Source organism: Nicotiana tabacum, chromosome 22 (assembly GCF_000715075.1).
Source record: "Nicotiana tabacum cultivar K326 chromosome 22, ASM71507v2, whole genome shotgun sequence".
Classification (NCBI taxonomy): Eukaryota; Viridiplantae; Streptophyta; class Magnoliopsida; order Solanales; family Solanaceae; genus Nicotiana; species Nicotiana tabacum.
Genome location: NC_134101.1, coordinates 95642230 through 95660690, shown reverse-complemented (window position 1 = coordinate 95660690; position 18461 = coordinate 95642230).

Genomic DNA, 18461 nt, shown 5'->3' with positions numbered 1-18461 from the left:
ACTCAGAAGGGTGTTTCATTTGTATGGTCGGACGAGGGTGAGGAGAGCTTTCAGAAGCTCAAGATAACTTTGACCATAGCTCCAGTATTGGTTTTGCCATCAGCTTCAGGTTCATATACTGTGTATTGTAATGCTTCGAGAGTTGGGATTGGTTGTGTATTGATGTAGGAGGGTAGAGTTATTGCTTATGCTTCTTGTCAGTTGAAGCCCCATGAGCAGAACTACCTCGTTCATGATTTGGAGTTGGTTGCCAGAGTTCATGCATTGAAAATTTGGAGGCATTACTTGTATGGCGTATCTTGTGAGGTGTTCACTGATCATCGCAGTCTTCAGCATTTGTTCAAACAAAAGGATCTTAATTTGAGGCAGCGGAGATGGTTGGAGTTGCTTAAGGATTATGATATCACTATATTGTACCATCCGGGAAAGGCCAGCGTGGTGGCCGATGCTTTGAGCCGAAAGGCAGTGAGTATGGGGAGTTTGGCATACATCCCAATTGGGGAGAGACCTCTTGTAGTTGATGTTCAGGCCTTGGCCAATCGGTTCGTGAGGTTGGATATTTCGGAGCCCAGTCAGGTGTTGGCGTGTGTGGTTTCTCGGTCCTCCTTATATGATCGCATCAGAGAACACCGGCATGATGATCCGCATTTGCTTGTCCTTAAGGACAGAGTTCAGCATGATGATGCTAGAGATGTGACCATTGGTGATGATGGGGCGTTGAGGATGCAGGGCCTGATTTGTGTGCCTAATGTGGATGGGCTTCGGGAGTTGATTCTAGAAGAGGCCCATAGCTCGCGGTATTCCATTCATTTGGGTGCTGCGAAGATGTATCAGGATTTGAGGCAGCACTATTGGTGGAGAAGAATGAAGAAAGATATTGTAGGATTTGTAGTTCGGTGTCTCAATTGTCAGCAGGTAAAATATGAGCATCAGAGATCGGGTGGCTTGCTTCAGCAAATGGTCATTCCTGAGTGGAAGTGGGAGAGGATCACTATGGACTTTGTTGTTGGACTTCCATAGACTTTGAAGAAGTTCGATGCTATTTGGGTGATTGTGGATCGGCGCATTTCATTCCTATGTGTACTACCTATTCTTCAGAGCGGTTAGCAGAGTTATATATCCAAGAGATTGTTCGGTTGCATGGTGTTCCAGTTTTTATCATTTCAGATCGGGGTACTCAGTTTACTTCCCAGTTTTGGAAGTCTGTTCAGCGAGAGTTGGGTACTCAGGTGGATTTGAGCACAGCTTTTCACCCTCAGACGGACGGGCAGTCCGAGCGTACTATTTAGATACTGGAGGACATGTTGCGTGCTTGTGTTATCGATTTCGAAGGTTCATGGGATAAGTTTCTACCGCTTGCAGAGTTTGCTTATAACAACAGCTACCAGTCGAGTATTTAGATGTCTCCATATGAGGCTTTGTATGGGAGGCGGTGTAGATCTCCAGTCGGTTGGTTCGATTCCGGCAAGGCTAGGCTATTGGGGACAGATTTGGTTCAGGATGCCTTAGAGAAGGTGAATGTGATTCAGGAGAGGCTTCGTACAGCGAAGTCGCGACAGACGAGTTATACAGACCGGAAGGGCCAAGATGTGTCCTACATGGTTGGTGAGAAGGTCTTGCTGAAGGTTTCGCCCATGAAAGGTGTTATGAGATTTGGGAATAAAGGAAAGTTGAGTCCGCGGTTCATTAGGCCTTTTGAGATACTTTGGAGGATTGGCGAGGTGGCTTATGAGCTTGCTTTGCCACCCAGCTTGTCGAGTGTGCATCCGTTATTTCATGTTTCTATGCTCCGGAAGTATATTGGGGATCCGTCTCATGTTTTGGACTTCAGCACGGTTCAGTTGGATGATGATTTAACCTATGATGTGGAGCTAGTAGCTATTTTGGGTCGTCAGGTTCGGAAGTTGAGGTCAAAGGATATAGCTTAAGTGAAAGTGTAGTGGAGAGGTCGGCCCGTGGAGGAGGCTACCTGGGAGACCGAGCGCGAGATGCAGAGCAGATATCCTCACCTATTCGAGGTTTCAGGTATGTTTCTTGACTCGTTCGAGGACGAACATTTGTTTAAGTTGGGGAGGATGTGACGATCCGGCCATTCTGCTTCTTTATGCTTCGTTATCTGTGTTTTAGGTGATCGAGTTGATTAGATTGAGTTCGGAGAGGATTTGGTAAGAAATGAGACACTTAGTCTATTTTAAGAAGGTTTAAGTTGGAAAAGTCAACCGGGTGTTGACTTTTGTGTCACAGGGCTCGGATGTGAGTTCTGATGGTTCGGTTAGCTTCGGGAGGTGATTTATGACTTAGGAGTGTGATCGGAATTGGTTTTGGAGGTCCGGTGTAGAATTAGGCTTGAATAGGTGAAGTTAGTATTTTGGCGATTTTCGGTTGGTAGGTGAGATTTTGATTCGAGTGTCGGAATGGAATTCTGAGAGCTGTTGTAGCTTTGTTATGTCATTTTTGATGTGTGTACAAAAATTTCAAGTCATTTGGACGTCGTTTGGTTGGGGTTTTGATCAAAAACGTATTTCGGAAGTTTTTAGAAAACTTAGGCTTTAATTCAATGTGAATTGATGGATTTGGTGTTGTTTGAGGTGTTTTGATGATTGGAACAAGTTTGAATGAGGTTTTAGGATGTGTTGGTGCTTTTGGTTGAGGTCCTGGGGGCCTCGGGTGAGTTTCGGGTGGTCAATCTGACCATTTTGGAGTTTGAAAGTTGCAGAAAAATCTGCCCAGCTGTTGCAAAGAATTATCTCTTCGCGTTCGCGAGCGGAGCCTCGCATTCGCGTAGAAGAATTTGAGGAAGGCCATAATTAAGCCTTCGCATTCGCGAGAGGTGCCTCTCGTTCGCGGAAGGCTAGGAGTTTGTGCTTCGCGTTCGCATGAGGCTCTCCGCATTCGCGTATAAGGATTTGGGTTCCAGTGGAATTTGCTCTTCGCGTTCGCATCAGGTGTCTCGCGTTCGCGAAGGTCAAGGCAGAAGAGGCATCGCGTTCGCGACTGGCGTGTCGCATTCGCGTAAGGTAAAATTTGGTCAACGTAAATTTGTGCTACGCGAACGCGAGAGGTTGACCGCGTTCGCGTAGAAAGAAAGTCAGACTTGGGCAGAAAGTTTATAAGTTATTTCATTCGCAATATTGAGTCATTTTTCCTCCATAGTTGACCATTTTGAGAGCTTTTTGAGGGTGATTAAAGAAGGATTCAAGGAGAATTGATTGGAGGTAAGATTTTGAACCTAAAACGTGATTCTATTGTGAAATCAACCTAGAAATTCTTGGAACTTAAGCTAAAAATGGAAGAACTAGCTCTTAGGATTTTGAACTTTGAATTGGGATTTGAAGAACCATTTGAGGTCGGATTGCAGAACTTTTGATATATATGAACTCGTGGGTGATAAGGAATCTAATGATGTGAAAATTTCTGAGTTTCGAAAAGTGGGCTCGGGGCTCAAGTTTTGCCAATTTTGGAATTTTTGATATTTTTCGATTGTTTTCGCTTAGGTTTTGTTCCCTTAGCATATTGTGACGTATTTGTTCTGATTTTGGATATATTCGACGCGCGTGGAGGCCGATTCAAGGGGCAAAGGCGTCGCGAGCTAGAGTTGTAGCTGGTTCGAGGTGAGTAATGATTGTAAATGATGTCCTGAGTGTTTGAAACCCCAGATTGCACATCATAGTGCTATATTGAGGTGAGACACGCGCTTGATGATGAGCGTGGGGTCGTTTACTATTGGGGATTGTGATTTGGTCCGTCCCGACTGATGCTTTTACTGCGTATTTGACTAAACTTGTTTATTATCATCATGATTTGGGTTGATTGCTATATTTGGGCTTCGTTCCAATTATTTGAACCCTCCGGGGATTTTTATCACAATTTCCTCACTGTATTGATTAATACTTGAACTCAGTCCTATTGTTTCCTACTGTTTTATAACTCAGCCACTTTTGCTCAGTTTTGAGACTTAAATGATATTTCTAAATGATAGTTTAGTCTAAGAACCACTGTTGTACTAATGCCCGAGAGGCTTGTGATGAATTTTCGGACTGAGTGAGGCCGAGGGCCATATGTGAGGATATGCTGAGTGATATGAGGCCGAGGGCCTGAGATACTTTTATACGCAATAAGGTGGCTTGAGTGATGTGAGGCCGAGTGCGAGAGATGATGCCATGAGGTGGCTTGATATAGCGTTTGGGCCGTAAGAGGTCCCTCCGGAGTTTGCACCCCTACAGTGAGCGCGGGTACCCATCATGATCTGAGAGTGAGCCCGAGGGGCTGATACTGTACTGAGAGTGAGACCGAGGGGCTGATACTATTCTGGCAATTGTTACTTTGCCCGAGGGGCGTATTTCTACTTGTTATTTACCCGCTAAATTACCTGTTTTACTTGGTTTAAAGGAATTTCATTTGACTTCCTCACTAATTTACTGCTTTAAGTGATTTTACTGCTTGATATAGAATTGCTTTGTGCCTTTACATGTTTTCTTGCTTTCAGCCATTATTTATATTTATTACTCACTGGGTTGGAGTACTCATATTACTCCCTACACCGTGCGTGCAGATTCAGGCATCACAGAGTCCGCTCCTGAGTGATGATCCTCCCATTCCAGGTAGTGTTTTCGGAGACTACGAGGTAGTTGTTGGCATCCGCAGCCCCCATGCCTCCCATATCTTACTATTTTCATGTTCTTGAACTTCTGTATCATATTTCGTATCTAGTAGACTGGTATCCAGATTTATTAGTTGCTCATGACTTGTGACACCCCGGTTTGGGCTGTGTCGGGATGGTTTCTACTGTTGTTATCATTATTTCCGCAAATTATGGTTATTATATCATGTTTTAGAACTATTTATGGTATTTAACTGTTTAAAGAAGGTGGTCTATTTTGGTCTGGCTGGTCTTGATTTCATGAGAGGTGCCATCACGACCGGGTTCGGGGTTAGGGTCGTGACACAAAGAGATTTCATCTGGGGGTCTACAATGAAAGGAAAAAAATTCACCTTATTAATTGGTCTACTATTTGCCAAACAAAAACAAATGGAGGACTTAGTATCCATAAAAATTGATGCACCTTAGCTAGTATGGTATGGAGAATGCTCACCAATGCTACCACTCATTGGGCTACTCTACTGATCTCTTCCTACGCATCAAACAATACTCTTTCATTTGGAAAAGTATTTAAAAATATGGGATTTATGCTCTAAAGGAATTATTTGGTCACCTCATATTCTTTCTAACATGAACATATGGGAAACCAATTGAATTCCAAAGGTGGAAAGTCTTAGGAAAATAGTGGAGGGATCCCTCCTAAAAAAGGATCACTCCATAAAATTAAAGGACTTATTTGATGGGGAAAACTGGGATTTTGATAAAATCTCCCTTAATATTCCTAATGACACTAAGGAAAGCATCAGCAAGGTGAGAATACGTCTAAAGGGTACAATATGCGACATTCTTTTATGGTCACTATCTACAAAAGATTTTTTTACAACCAAAACTTGCTACAACTTAATAATCTCCAAAAAACAACCTAGTAGATTTCAAATGGGTTTGGAACCTTGATTGTCCCAATAAAATTAAATTCTTCATGTGGCAATGTCTCCATAATAGGATACTCTGTAGACAATATCTAGCAAGAATTGGCTTAAAATCGACCCAATGTGCCCTATATGCAGAAATAATGAGGAAGAATCTATAGCTCACATCTTCTTTAACTACAAGGCTTCTAAATTTTTTTGGGATAATCTTGGGTGGCATCATTACTATAAGACACAAGGTGACCACTGGCTTATTCAACTGAAATCTTTTAACTACCCAATTAGAAATAATTCTATAAATTGGGACTTCTTCTTTCTTTTTGCTATATGGTACATTTGGCTAAATAGGAACAGTAACAACCAAAACAACACGACTACTCCCATCAATGGTGACTTTATTATTCAAAAGTAAACTGAATACAAACTCCTCACTGAGAAAAGTATATACACACCTCAAAAATTTCCCATCAAAATTGCATGGCAAAAACCACCAAAAGGATGGTTTAAGCTAAAAATTGATGCTAGCTTTGACAGTGCTACACAAAAATGTGGTCTGGGAGGTATTTTCAGGGATGCCAATGGACACTGGAGTGTGGGCTTTGGCAAATCATCCTATGAAAGCGGGTCATTAGAAGCGGAGATAAAAGCTTTATTAGAGGGACTCAAAACAACTGAAGAATGGAGAATGTACCTGCTTGTAATATAGACAGATTCTGTGGAGGTTATTCAATCCATCCTATAGGGCAATAGATTATATGACGATATTGTTAATGAATGCAGGTGGTTAATGCACCAACAGAAGGAGATGATACGCCAGCACACATTCAGGCAAGGGAATAGTGTAGCTCATCACATGGCAAGGAAGGCTACGGATCAAATGGAAGGCAAGAAGACTTTTGTTGAAACTCCAACTTATGTAAAATGTATTGTGGAAAAGGAACTACTAGAACAGTATGTTTTTGAGAAATTTCTATCTTATGATGCTTGTAACACTCTAGAAAGACTAGGTAATCAAAGTGTCCTTAGGGACACCAATTATGTGTACCATGTACTAAACTCTACTTAATTATTAATATATATAATTCATGTTTGCTCAAAAAAAAAGGTAAACATCTAACAGGGTAATGAGTATAATTTGAGAACCCAATTATAGTGAAAGTGCGATAACCATTTAGAATAATAAGGCACCGAGTGAGATAACGAGTTCTATCTTAAGAGGCACATATAATAAAGCATGTTAATAATTCTTTTATTTAAACCATTATGTTACCAACAACTCAATAGAATATGATATAGTGACTCCATGCAATTAAATTCACATTGACAATCAATTCACCAAGTTATAACGGAGGCACAAATTGGCATGTTTAAGCAATAGAACAAATCACGTAGAATGCATGACTCACACAAGAAATCACATTCGTTCCAACACCAAGATAACAAAAAATAACCAAACATAATCAAAATGCAAATGAATGATTGAAGGAAGAGCAATGACCGTTCAAATTAACAAGTTGTTCCAACATGGAATATATAATGAAAATCACAACTGAGGTACCCCTCGTATTCATATTTCACAATTTCCATCACAATCTTTTCTTATATTGTCGCGTGAACCTTACATTTAGTGTTAAAAATTATTTTTCCCAAAATAGCTAGAAATTTTAGTGCACCTTATCTCACCGCGTGGCTTCAAGTAGTTCCCCTACTAGCAACATGCGTATCAAACCCACCTTATCTCATTGCGTGCGTATCAACCCCTAGCCTTATACCACCGTATGCATATAAATATCATAACAGAAGCACAACTGGCACCTCAAGTGTCCATATGTCAAACTTGCCACAAAGTCAACAACACCAATATTTCCATAACTAATGGCCCATGGCTCAACCACAATTTGTACAAAGTTAGGCAAGATACTTACCTCAAACAAACCCAATCGACACACTAGAAGTGTCATCCCGCTCAAATTATCCTCTGAACGGCTCGAAACTAGCCAAAAGCAACTCAAAATTATGAAATAATGCCATAGGAAGCAAACACAATCGATAAAGGTCAAATCTTTACACATTTACCCAAAGTCAACCAAAATGTCAAACCTGGGCCCGCATATCAGAGACCAATAAAACTCAAAATATCTGACAACCCATTCAATTACGAGTCCAACCATACTAATTTCACTCAATTCAAACTCCGAATATGTGTTCAAAACTCAAAAATTCACTTAAGGAAAGTTTAAACAAAAACTCTCAATTTCTCTTTTGAAATCATCAATCAAATGCTAAAAACGAAGATGAAATCACGATATATAATCAAAACCAAGTAGAAAACACTTATCCCATGGAAGAAATTTGAAGAACATTCTTGAATTCTCTCAGTCCCAATCTTTCAAGATGAGAAAAACTCCAACAACATTAATAGCTAAAAACGCCCAGCTATTCTATCTCATTTCTTATGCTAAACGATCCTGAAACTCGCTTTTGATGTCTCCAATAGATTTCTCGTGAAATTCCAGTGAATTTAGGCTTTTGAATCACTCTATTTGACCTTATAATGAATGAGATATGTTGGTTTCAATATTTGGAAATAGTGTAACTTTTTAAATACGAATTCAGTGGCAATTTCGTAATTAATCTAAAAAAATCTAACAACCCAAATTTTAGTAAAATGACCATAAATTCCTCATACGATGTCTAAACTTGATGATTTCAGTTGCTATGGTTTCAAAATTACGATATGGATATAATGATTTAGTCAAAATATGAATCAAAGGCCGTTTGCACAATATAGTAACCTTTATGCTCAAATCGATGTCAAAACCAAAACCAATCACCATACAACCCAAACCTATCCAAAACTCATCGAAATAAACTTTGTGGACATGTCGAAATTCATCATAAAAACCTATTGGAATAATTAAAACCAGATTCCGAGTTTGTTTACTCAAAAGTCAAACATTGGTCAACTCTTCCAACTTAAAGCTTCTAAAACAATAATCATTCTTCCAAACAATCCCGAACCACTAGAGAACCGAAACCAACCATACATGGAAGTAATAATACATAATATGGAGCTACTCAAAATCTCAAACCATCGAATGGAATGCTAAAGCTCAAAACGGTCGGTCGGGTCGTTACATTCTCCCCCACTTAAAGATATGTTTGTCCTCGAACGTGCCAAGAGTCATTCCAAAGCCATCAAATCTCCATATACCTCACCATGCACATAACTATAGGTGATCCCACATCACCCCAATCCATATAAGCCCGACAACACCACCTAACAGAGGATCCTTACTTCAACCTTAGTTCATAAACCTTAAAACCCAAATCCCAAACATCCAAAACTCATTATATGACCCGATTCTTGCACTATGCACTGTATAACTCTATAAAAGTTGTATCAATCCATAACCATATCTCAAGACATGATCACATGATATACCACATAGCTCAATTACTCATAGCAATAACATCCGACCGCAATAGCTGCTCGATAACCAACCCGACACTGGTAACAAACCTTATATCAACTAAAACCTTGTTCTGAACCTTCGTACACTGCCAATGATGAAAGAAACATATAGAAACTCATAACCACCCATCAGATTAACAAGTTGTGGAGCTCTCTTGCCTGATAAGAACCATAGCCAAAATCTAAGCCGACTAGTGACATAATTCTTGCAAACATACCTTAATCAAATCTGATGGAACTCATTTTAGGCCCAATAACCTTACCTCATCCAGTACAAGCTACTCGATTGACCTGCCACACATTTCCTAATTAGAGCCACATACCATGCGATCCGTGCACCAACAAACAATAACTCAAATATACCCAATGATGGAAATGAAGAAACCATCCCGCCAACTCAACAGATACCACCACTAAGCGCAATGATATCAATCCACCACATAAGGGGAACCATAACACACGAAATAATCACAAAAGATCATATCCTAGCATAACACCGTTGCGATGCATGACCCAATCCGATACCAGTCCACCTGGAATACATTGAGCCATGATACTCACAATCAACAACCATAAACATATCAACATCAAACACACAAAGCGTGTGACCATAACTATGGAAGTATGGATATCACTATATACCAGAAACAAGAAGACAATAACCAAGTCACAATCAACCATTCAACACCCTAAGAGAAATCTCGCTCGAATTTCGCTACAAAGCCTAAACATAACCACATCGGTGAGCAGATAACCAACATATCACAACCCATCGCGGCATAGGAGAGTAACACATAAGACATATCAGAACACGAATGTGATGCATCCTGACCGATAACATAACCCTCCACAATAATTGTGCTGAGTAGATAAATCTGACCCGATTTAGAACACACATCCTTATTAGACCTACTAGTATCCTCCAAATCAATATTGATCCTTCCGAAGTAGGTAGATAGCCTCTGGAAAACCCATAATAACATATCTATAGTACATACCATCAGTTGCCAGCCTCTTAAAATACCTTCACCATTCACAACCTTGTAACAATATTCCCGAAGAACCCTCTTAGTCTTCAAGTCCCTAAATACTAGAATCTCCATATCCGATCACAACTACACTAGTCAAATAACTAACATATTCCTCACAAATGGTCAGCCCACGAGAAGTAATTCTATATTTCTTTCGCGCCACAAAGCGAAATCTGGATATCAGCAGTTGACCAGCCATGCGATTAGCATAATACTAGTCAGGTATCCATAAGTCGAAACACAATGCACCTTCTGGAGTGCGCACCCTTCTTAGGTAGTATCAAATAATGCTATAATTCTTCTAAACATCTAAAATCGTCCATGGTATCTAGAACTCGTGACCCCATCCAAGCAAAAAACATAACATGCAACATTTTCCTTATGACGGTAGCAGACATCTAGCTTAAGTTGTGACCGACGGCATCAAGAACTCTTTGAGGCCAGTCCGCACATCACCAAGCCATCAGAACTGAACTTCTCCAACTCAACCAAGTCACGCAAAACCCAAGAGTATTACCACAGAATGCTGGTGAAGCAATATCATACCAACAAACCAGTTACCTTTCTTGCTATGATAGCCCAACACCACCGAGCTGCCCCATTTCTTCTAACCATCCTCGACTTGTCTTAAGGTCAACGCTTTCCCTTATTGGTATGCAATGATCCCAAGTCAAATCTCACTACGGAAGACCCTAGCACAAACCTCATCGTCTGAAAACCCATAAACCGTTGTATTTCCTCTAGAGCACCCCAATAATGTTGTAACCGAGATACCCACTCTGAAGAGATCTTCTATGAATCTGAAGATGTTTCTCTAACCTCTCTGATACTGGAATGTAGATTTAGCAATGATATACATATACCGGAAGTTCCAGCACCATCCCATGAGAATCTCAGATCTTAGTCATGTACAATTCCAGGGAACCCCTAAACACTGCATATATACCTCAGACTCAAGATTGATATGGCACTTGCCCATGCAATCTGATCGTCGATAGTAGACTCCCCCACTTGGCGAGGAGATCCATATTACCAACCTTCATAAGCTCGTACATCACCAATCAATTACACGAACCAGTTGTGTCCCATACTTGAACAACTAAAGATCTACTAACACGTCAGTGGTCTTAGTCTGGACAATACCTCAAGACAATGATCAAGCATCTATGGCCCCCTCATAGCCCATCTACAGCATTATAAATAGTCAGAGCATAGTTTATACCGAGCGTGCAACGTCATATACGAGTGGATGTAAAGGGATATAAGATGTATGCTTCAAGCTGATTCAATGTCGCATGATAAAGAATGAAAGGAGTGTTTCCTAATAGTTCTGTAGCCTCTCGAAGATAAATACAAATATCTCTGTACCGATCCGCAAGACTCTACTAAACTTTCTTATGACTCGTAGCACCTATGAAACTAGAGCTCTGATACCAACTTGTCACGACCCCAATTTCTCACCTTAGGATGTCGTGATGGCACCTAGTCTCTAAGACTAGGTAAGCCTAATAACAGAATTGAACTATTTAATCATTTATCATAAATCATTAAATAACATACATAGCCACAAGCAGCCAATAGTTATACATTTCCCAAAACCGGTAGTACAGAGTCATAAACACTACTAAAATACACTAGAATTTCTAAAAACAATACTATTTTGAATTACAATTTAACAACAGCATAATGAAGTAAGATGGTGACTTCAAGGCCTGCAAATATCAAGCAGGTATACCTTGAAGTCTCTCGCCGTGCAGACACAACTCTCAACAACATAATTAGAATAGCTGGATCTGCACAAAAATGTGCAGAAGCGTAGCATGAGTACACCACAACAGTACCCAGTAAGTATCAAGCCTAACCTCGGTAGAGTAGTGACGAGGCCAGGTCAAGACACCTACTAGACATAGAAACTTGTTCAAGATATACATAAGTTAACAATAGAAAGAACATCAATGTAAGAATAATGGCAGAAATATTATTGATTTACAACCAACAATGAAATAATAGAAACATAAATGGTGGCAAGTAGTAAACGGGTAATAAAAAAATAACATAATCAGAACATCGATGAGATGTAAATGAACTCAAATAAGGAAAAATGAATGACAACTCAAATAATCAAATTGCTCCCAATGTATGGACTTACAACAAGAATTATCCCTAGGCACCACAATTTATAAACCACAAGTCACGAACCACAATTTTCAAATCTTACGCATATGGCACCTCGTGCCCACAATAACAATCACCTTCGCACGCAAAGCCTACGTGCTACCATGCACTTTGCAACCGTGATAAATATTAATTTAGATTAATGAAATATACATGTAGACATCATAAAATATAATAACAATCTTGAATAAAATAAGGTGTCAAATGAAATAATAATTCTTTTCTAGAAATCAAGTAAAGTAAAACAATATATAATTTGTACAAAACAGAGTATAAGATGGTTTAGTTTAGAAATCAATAAAATTGAGTAAAAGTATCATTTTTAAACAAAGCAAACATAAGTTAAATTGACGAATTAAATATAGAATTTGTTAAGGAAAAATATGATAACAATTTTAAGTAAGGTAAATATCTAACAGGGTGATGAGTATAATTTGAGAATCCAATTATAGTGAAAGTACGATAACTATTTAGAATAATAAGGCACCGAGTGAGATAACAAGTTTTGTCTTAAGAGGCACATAGAATAAAGCATTTTAATAATTCTTTTATTTAAACTATTATGTTACCAACAACTCAACAAAATATGATATAGTGACTTCGTGCAATTAAATTCACATTGATAATCAATTCACCAAGTTATAACGGAAGCACAAATCGGCATGTTAAAGCAACACAACAAATCATATATAATACATGACTCACACAAGAAATCACAATCGTTCCAACACCAAGATAACAAGGAATAATCAAACACAATCAAAATACGGATGAATGATTAAAGGAAGAACAATGACCGTTCAAATCAACAAGTTATTCCAACATGAAATGTACAATGAAAATTACTACCGAGGTACCGCCTCGTATTCACATTTCACAATTTCAATCACAATCTTTCCTTATATCATGTGAGCCTTACACTTAGTTTTGAAAATCATTTTTCCCGAAATAGCTACATGCATTTTATCCCACCTTATCTCACCGCGTGGCTTCAAGTAGTTCCCCTACTAGCAACACTTGTATAAAACCTACCTTATCTTATTGCAGGTGTATCAACGGCTATTACAACTTGAACGCCAATAACTCAACAAGATGATATTCTACGAAATAACAACTTCAATTAAAAGTGATTCAACAATTAAGAGGTAACAAGACAATAAGGAAGGTAATAACTTCGACTAAAGCATATAAGAGCAAAATAACAAGTAAGAAGTAGAACAAGTGCTACTAACGTCAAATAGAGCATGTAAGAGTAGATTAACAATGAGAGATATAACATGTTATGACATTTCAATTAAAGGCATGGAAAGAGTCTAGATAATCTAGACAAGTCAAACACTACATATAATCCATGTACCAACTCGTCACCTTACGTACACGGCCTTCACATAACACAAATAGCACAATCAACCCAAATCCTAAGGGGTAGTTTTCCTCCACACAAAGTTAGGCAAGATACTTACCTCAAACAGACCCAATCGATACACTAGAAGTGTCATCCCACTCAAATCATCCTCCGAATGGCTCGAAACTCACCAAAAGAAACTCAAATCAAATAATTCCATAGGAAGCAAACACAATCGATAAAGGTCAAATCTTTACACATTTACCCAAAGTCAACCAAAAAGTCAAACCCGGGCCCGCACCTCGGAACCTAATAAAACTCATAAAATCTGACAACTCATTCAATTACGAGTCCAACCATACTAATTTCACTCAATTCCGACTCTAAATCGGTGTTCAAAACTCAAAAATTCACTTAAGGAAAGTTTACACAAAAACCTCCAATTTCTCTTTTGAAATCATCAATCAAATGCTATAAACAAAGATGGAATCACAGAATATAATGCAAACCGAGTAGAAAACACTTACCCCATGGAAAAAACTTGAAAAACATCCTTGAATTCTCCCAATCCCAAACTTTCAAGATGAGAAAAACTCCAACAACATTAACAGCCAAAAACGTCCAACTGTTCTGCCTCATTTCTTATGCCAAACGATCTCAAACCTTGTTTTTGATGCCTCCAATGGATTACTCATGAAATTCCATTCAAGTTAGGATTTTGAGTTACTTTATTTGACCTTATCATGAAGGAGATATGTTGGTTTCAATATTTGAAAATAGTGCAAATTTTTAAATACGAATTCAGTGGTAATTTCGTAATTAACCTGAAAAATCTAGCAACCCAATTTTTAGTAAAATGACCATAAATTTCTCATACGATGTCGAAACTTGATGATTTCAGTTGCTATAGTTTTGAAATTAGGATACAGATATAATGGTTTAGTCGAAACACGAATCAAAAGCTATTTTCTCAATATGGTAATATTTATGCTCAAATTGACGTCGAAACCGAAACAATCAACATACAACCCAAACTTATCCAAAACCCATCAGAATTTAACCAAATTTTATAGACATGTCCAAAATCATCATATAAACGTATTGGAATAATTAAAACCCAATTTTTGAGCCCGTTTACTCAAAAGTCAAACTTTGGTCAACTCTTCTAACTTGAAGCTTCTAAAACGAGAATCATTCCTCCAAATCAATCCTGAACTGCTCGAAAACTGAAACCAAGCATACATGTAAGTCACAATACATAATATGGAGCTACTCAAAGTCTCAAACCACCAAATGAAATGCTAAAACTCAAAATGGTTGGTCAAGTCGTTACATAATATCTCTATAAAGATTAAATAAATTGCTTACATATTGTCAGTTAAAATATAATGAACTACTTCACATTTTAGGAAGTGTTGGTGAAAATACAATTACAGTTGAAAAATAAAATGAAGGAAATAAAATATCTTCAGGATGAGGCATTGATATCTCGCTCTCTTTAAGGATATTCAAGCCACTGCAACACTCATTTTAACATTAAAATAAGAGAGTTTATCAGTTGAAGGGAGACTATTATGCATAATGAAAGCGTGCTCTGTATTGAACCTCCACTTAGCAAAATAACGGTCTCTACTTTAGAGTCAGTAGTAGTCTCAAACTTGAACTATGATTGTTTTAGGGAAATAAATTATCACTGCTTACACATAATAATCAAGGTATTGACATAAGCTTTATGTGCCAGCAAATTACGACCTTCTATTATGTCGATTTTCATGAGTGTTTTTTAGAATAAGCTCAATTTTCATAGGAAGCGTCCTACTTCCACACTCACATAGGTGAAATATGCCAAGGGTGCTTCTGTAACTCTAACATCCCACTCATACGAGCTACATATTTTTATTAAGAGTTAATTAAACTCAATCTTGCAAATCATTGCAGGACAAATGCACTTATGCCATAGGGACGAAACAATAATAAATATAATAGTACATTTCAAACCAAGCCATCATATGATTTGTTCTTCCCATTGAACCTGGTTATAGGATCTCTAGTCCCCGGATTGGGTTTCCTAATATATGGCTTATGAGTTTCTGTGTTTCAATCCCATACCCCTCGATGTGCTTCAGACCCTTTCTCTTTCTAAAACCTTAGTCAATGGATCTATAAGATTATCACAAGATTTAGACATAATCAACATTAATGGTATACTTTTCAAATATGATCTCACTGTACTATATTTTCTCCTTATATGTCTGAATTTACCGTTGTAATAACGGTTTTGTACTCTGCCAATAGCAGCGGTGCTATCATAATGAATTAAAATAAGAGAAATTGGTTTTTCAAATTAAGATATTTGAAATAATAAATCTCTCAACCAATTTGCTTCCTCACTAGCTAAAGCTAAAACAATTAGTTCAGCCTTCATAGTAGATTTAGCAATTATTGTTTGCTTTTTTGATTTTCAACAAAGAGCACCACCTTCCAAAGTTAAAATATAACCTATAGTAGAATAGGAAGCACCTGATAAAGTGTTCCAATCTGCATCAGAAAAGCCTTCTAGTATAGCAAGATATTTTTTATAAAACAAGCCATTTTGTACCAAGTAAATACCTCATAACTCTTGTTATGGCATGTCAATGTTCATTACATGGCTTGCTTGTAAACCTGGTAAGTACTCCTACTGCGTATACAATATCAGGCTGAGTACAATTAGTCACATATCTCAAACTTTCAATAAACTAGCATATTCCTTTTGATTTATCACATCATTATCATTTTGCAAAAGAAATAAGTGAACACTTGAATCAAAAGGAGTTACAACATGCTTGCAATTATAGTTTTTCAAAACAAAAAAAATTATATTCTCATGGTTGAGATTTGACTTTGTATTTGATATTGGTTGTCCTTGCTCCTTCGAGGCAGTTTATTGTATTTGATGATTTCATAATTATTCTTACTTGGGAATCATATTATTTATATTTATCTGTTTCGTTGCAATTTGTTGTGTTTCATACCCTCTACATTATGTACATTGTTATTGGACCACTAGTAAGTGTCGATAATGATCTCTCGTTACTACTTCTTTGAGGTTAGACTAGATACTTACTAAGTATGTGTTGATTTACGTACACATACTATACTTATGCACTAATTGTGCAGGTACTGAGACAGGTACTTCAGGTGGTCAGTGGGTTGTGTAGCCGCTTTAGCTGGGGACTTAGCGGTGAGCTGCTTCCCATGCTTCGCCCAGCAGCACCCAGGGTCTCCTTCCCACTATGTTTATTTATTTCTGTCCATTTTATTCTAGACAATAGTTATAGTAATCTTTTATATTCCACTAAATGCTCATGCACTTATGACGTCGGGTTTGAAAATTTTTAATAGTTGTTCACGGTTGTACGTAGAATTTATATCATTACGCTTTATGTTTTGTCATACTTCGTGACTTAGTAGTAATGAAAGTATTTTACCATGGTTTCTTAACTTAATTCCGCTTGATTACTGAAATTCTTAATTTTAAAAGTGTTATGAATGGATGATTGTGTTGTTGGTTTACCGTTGGCTTGCCTAACAGCAGCTATGGGCGTCATCACCGCCTATGATGGAAATTGGGTTGCGACAGCTTTATGCATGTCCTATAAGCAAAGTGGTTAATCAATCTTTAAATTTCTTGATTTATACGGTAGAAGATATATCATTATGGTAGAAAATTTACAAAGGATGGACAAAAGATCTATGAGAGGTGCCATTTGGTTTACATATAAGAGTAAATTCTCATGGTTTCTCATTTTTTGGAGGAAAGTGCTACCATTTATGCTGCAAACGATGTACAGAAAGACATAGCTTCCTTTAATGTTCTTTTGGGAGAGGTGAGAGGGGAGGCGAGGTTCTACAAAGAAGTAGGTGTCTATGAGGAACCACTATGCGTACCTGGATATTTGTGAATTTGTCGGTACCTCCTGGTATTGTATGTTATGTGCAATTGCTGTCACTTTACCCTTTTAAAGGAGTTATATAAAGATTTTTGACTTACAATTGATAGCTTTTGCATTACATATAAAGATGGTATATTACTCTCATTTACAATGTTAAAATACCTTAAAATATATGTGATCTGCCTGCAAATAACACAAATATTAATGTCGAGAATGCACATGTGGCTCGTGCTCTTATCTAGTTTCTTTTAGAAATGGTAGCCGCTTTGACCGCTTCTATTTAAAGCATATTTTATTTTCAAAAATTTATTTGAAATTTAATCAGTTATTGTCAAATTTTACTACTCATATCGTTACTTGTTTCTTTTTCCATATCCGAAGATATGAAGCTTTAATCAAGTCATAATCTGACTTTCTATCTAAAAGTTTGAAACTTAAACCCTTATATTTAAAGGTTTGAAACTTAGGGTGTGTTTTGTATGAAAAAAATCTTTTTCACAGAAAATATTCTCGTGCAAAATATTTTCTTAAAAAATAATTAATTTTCTTATTTATTTTTTGGTATTTGGTTATTTCGCCGAAAATATTTCTTAAAAATAAATAATTTAGACAATACTATAAGAGGCAAATTTGGTGGAGGGGGAAGAGCGAAGAAGTGGAGGCCACGGGAAGGAGTGGTTGTTGGGCAGGGCAGGAGCTTTGTGGAGGGGAAGGTTGCCGGGGCAAGGTGTTGGAGGGTGTCATGGTGGGGGTGGTTCGGGGGTGATTGGGGTACAAGGTGATAAGCCGGGGCCCCAAGCAGAGATGGTAAGGGTGTGGATAAAGAGGCTGGTTGGAGAGGGAGAGGTTTGCTGAGATGAGGGGAGGTGGGGGTTAGATGATGTCAGGGGTGTTGGGGTGAGGTCGAGGTGCAAGGTGGTAGGTGTTAGACCCCTGACAAAGCTGATCGGCAAGCGGCACGGCAGTGGCGA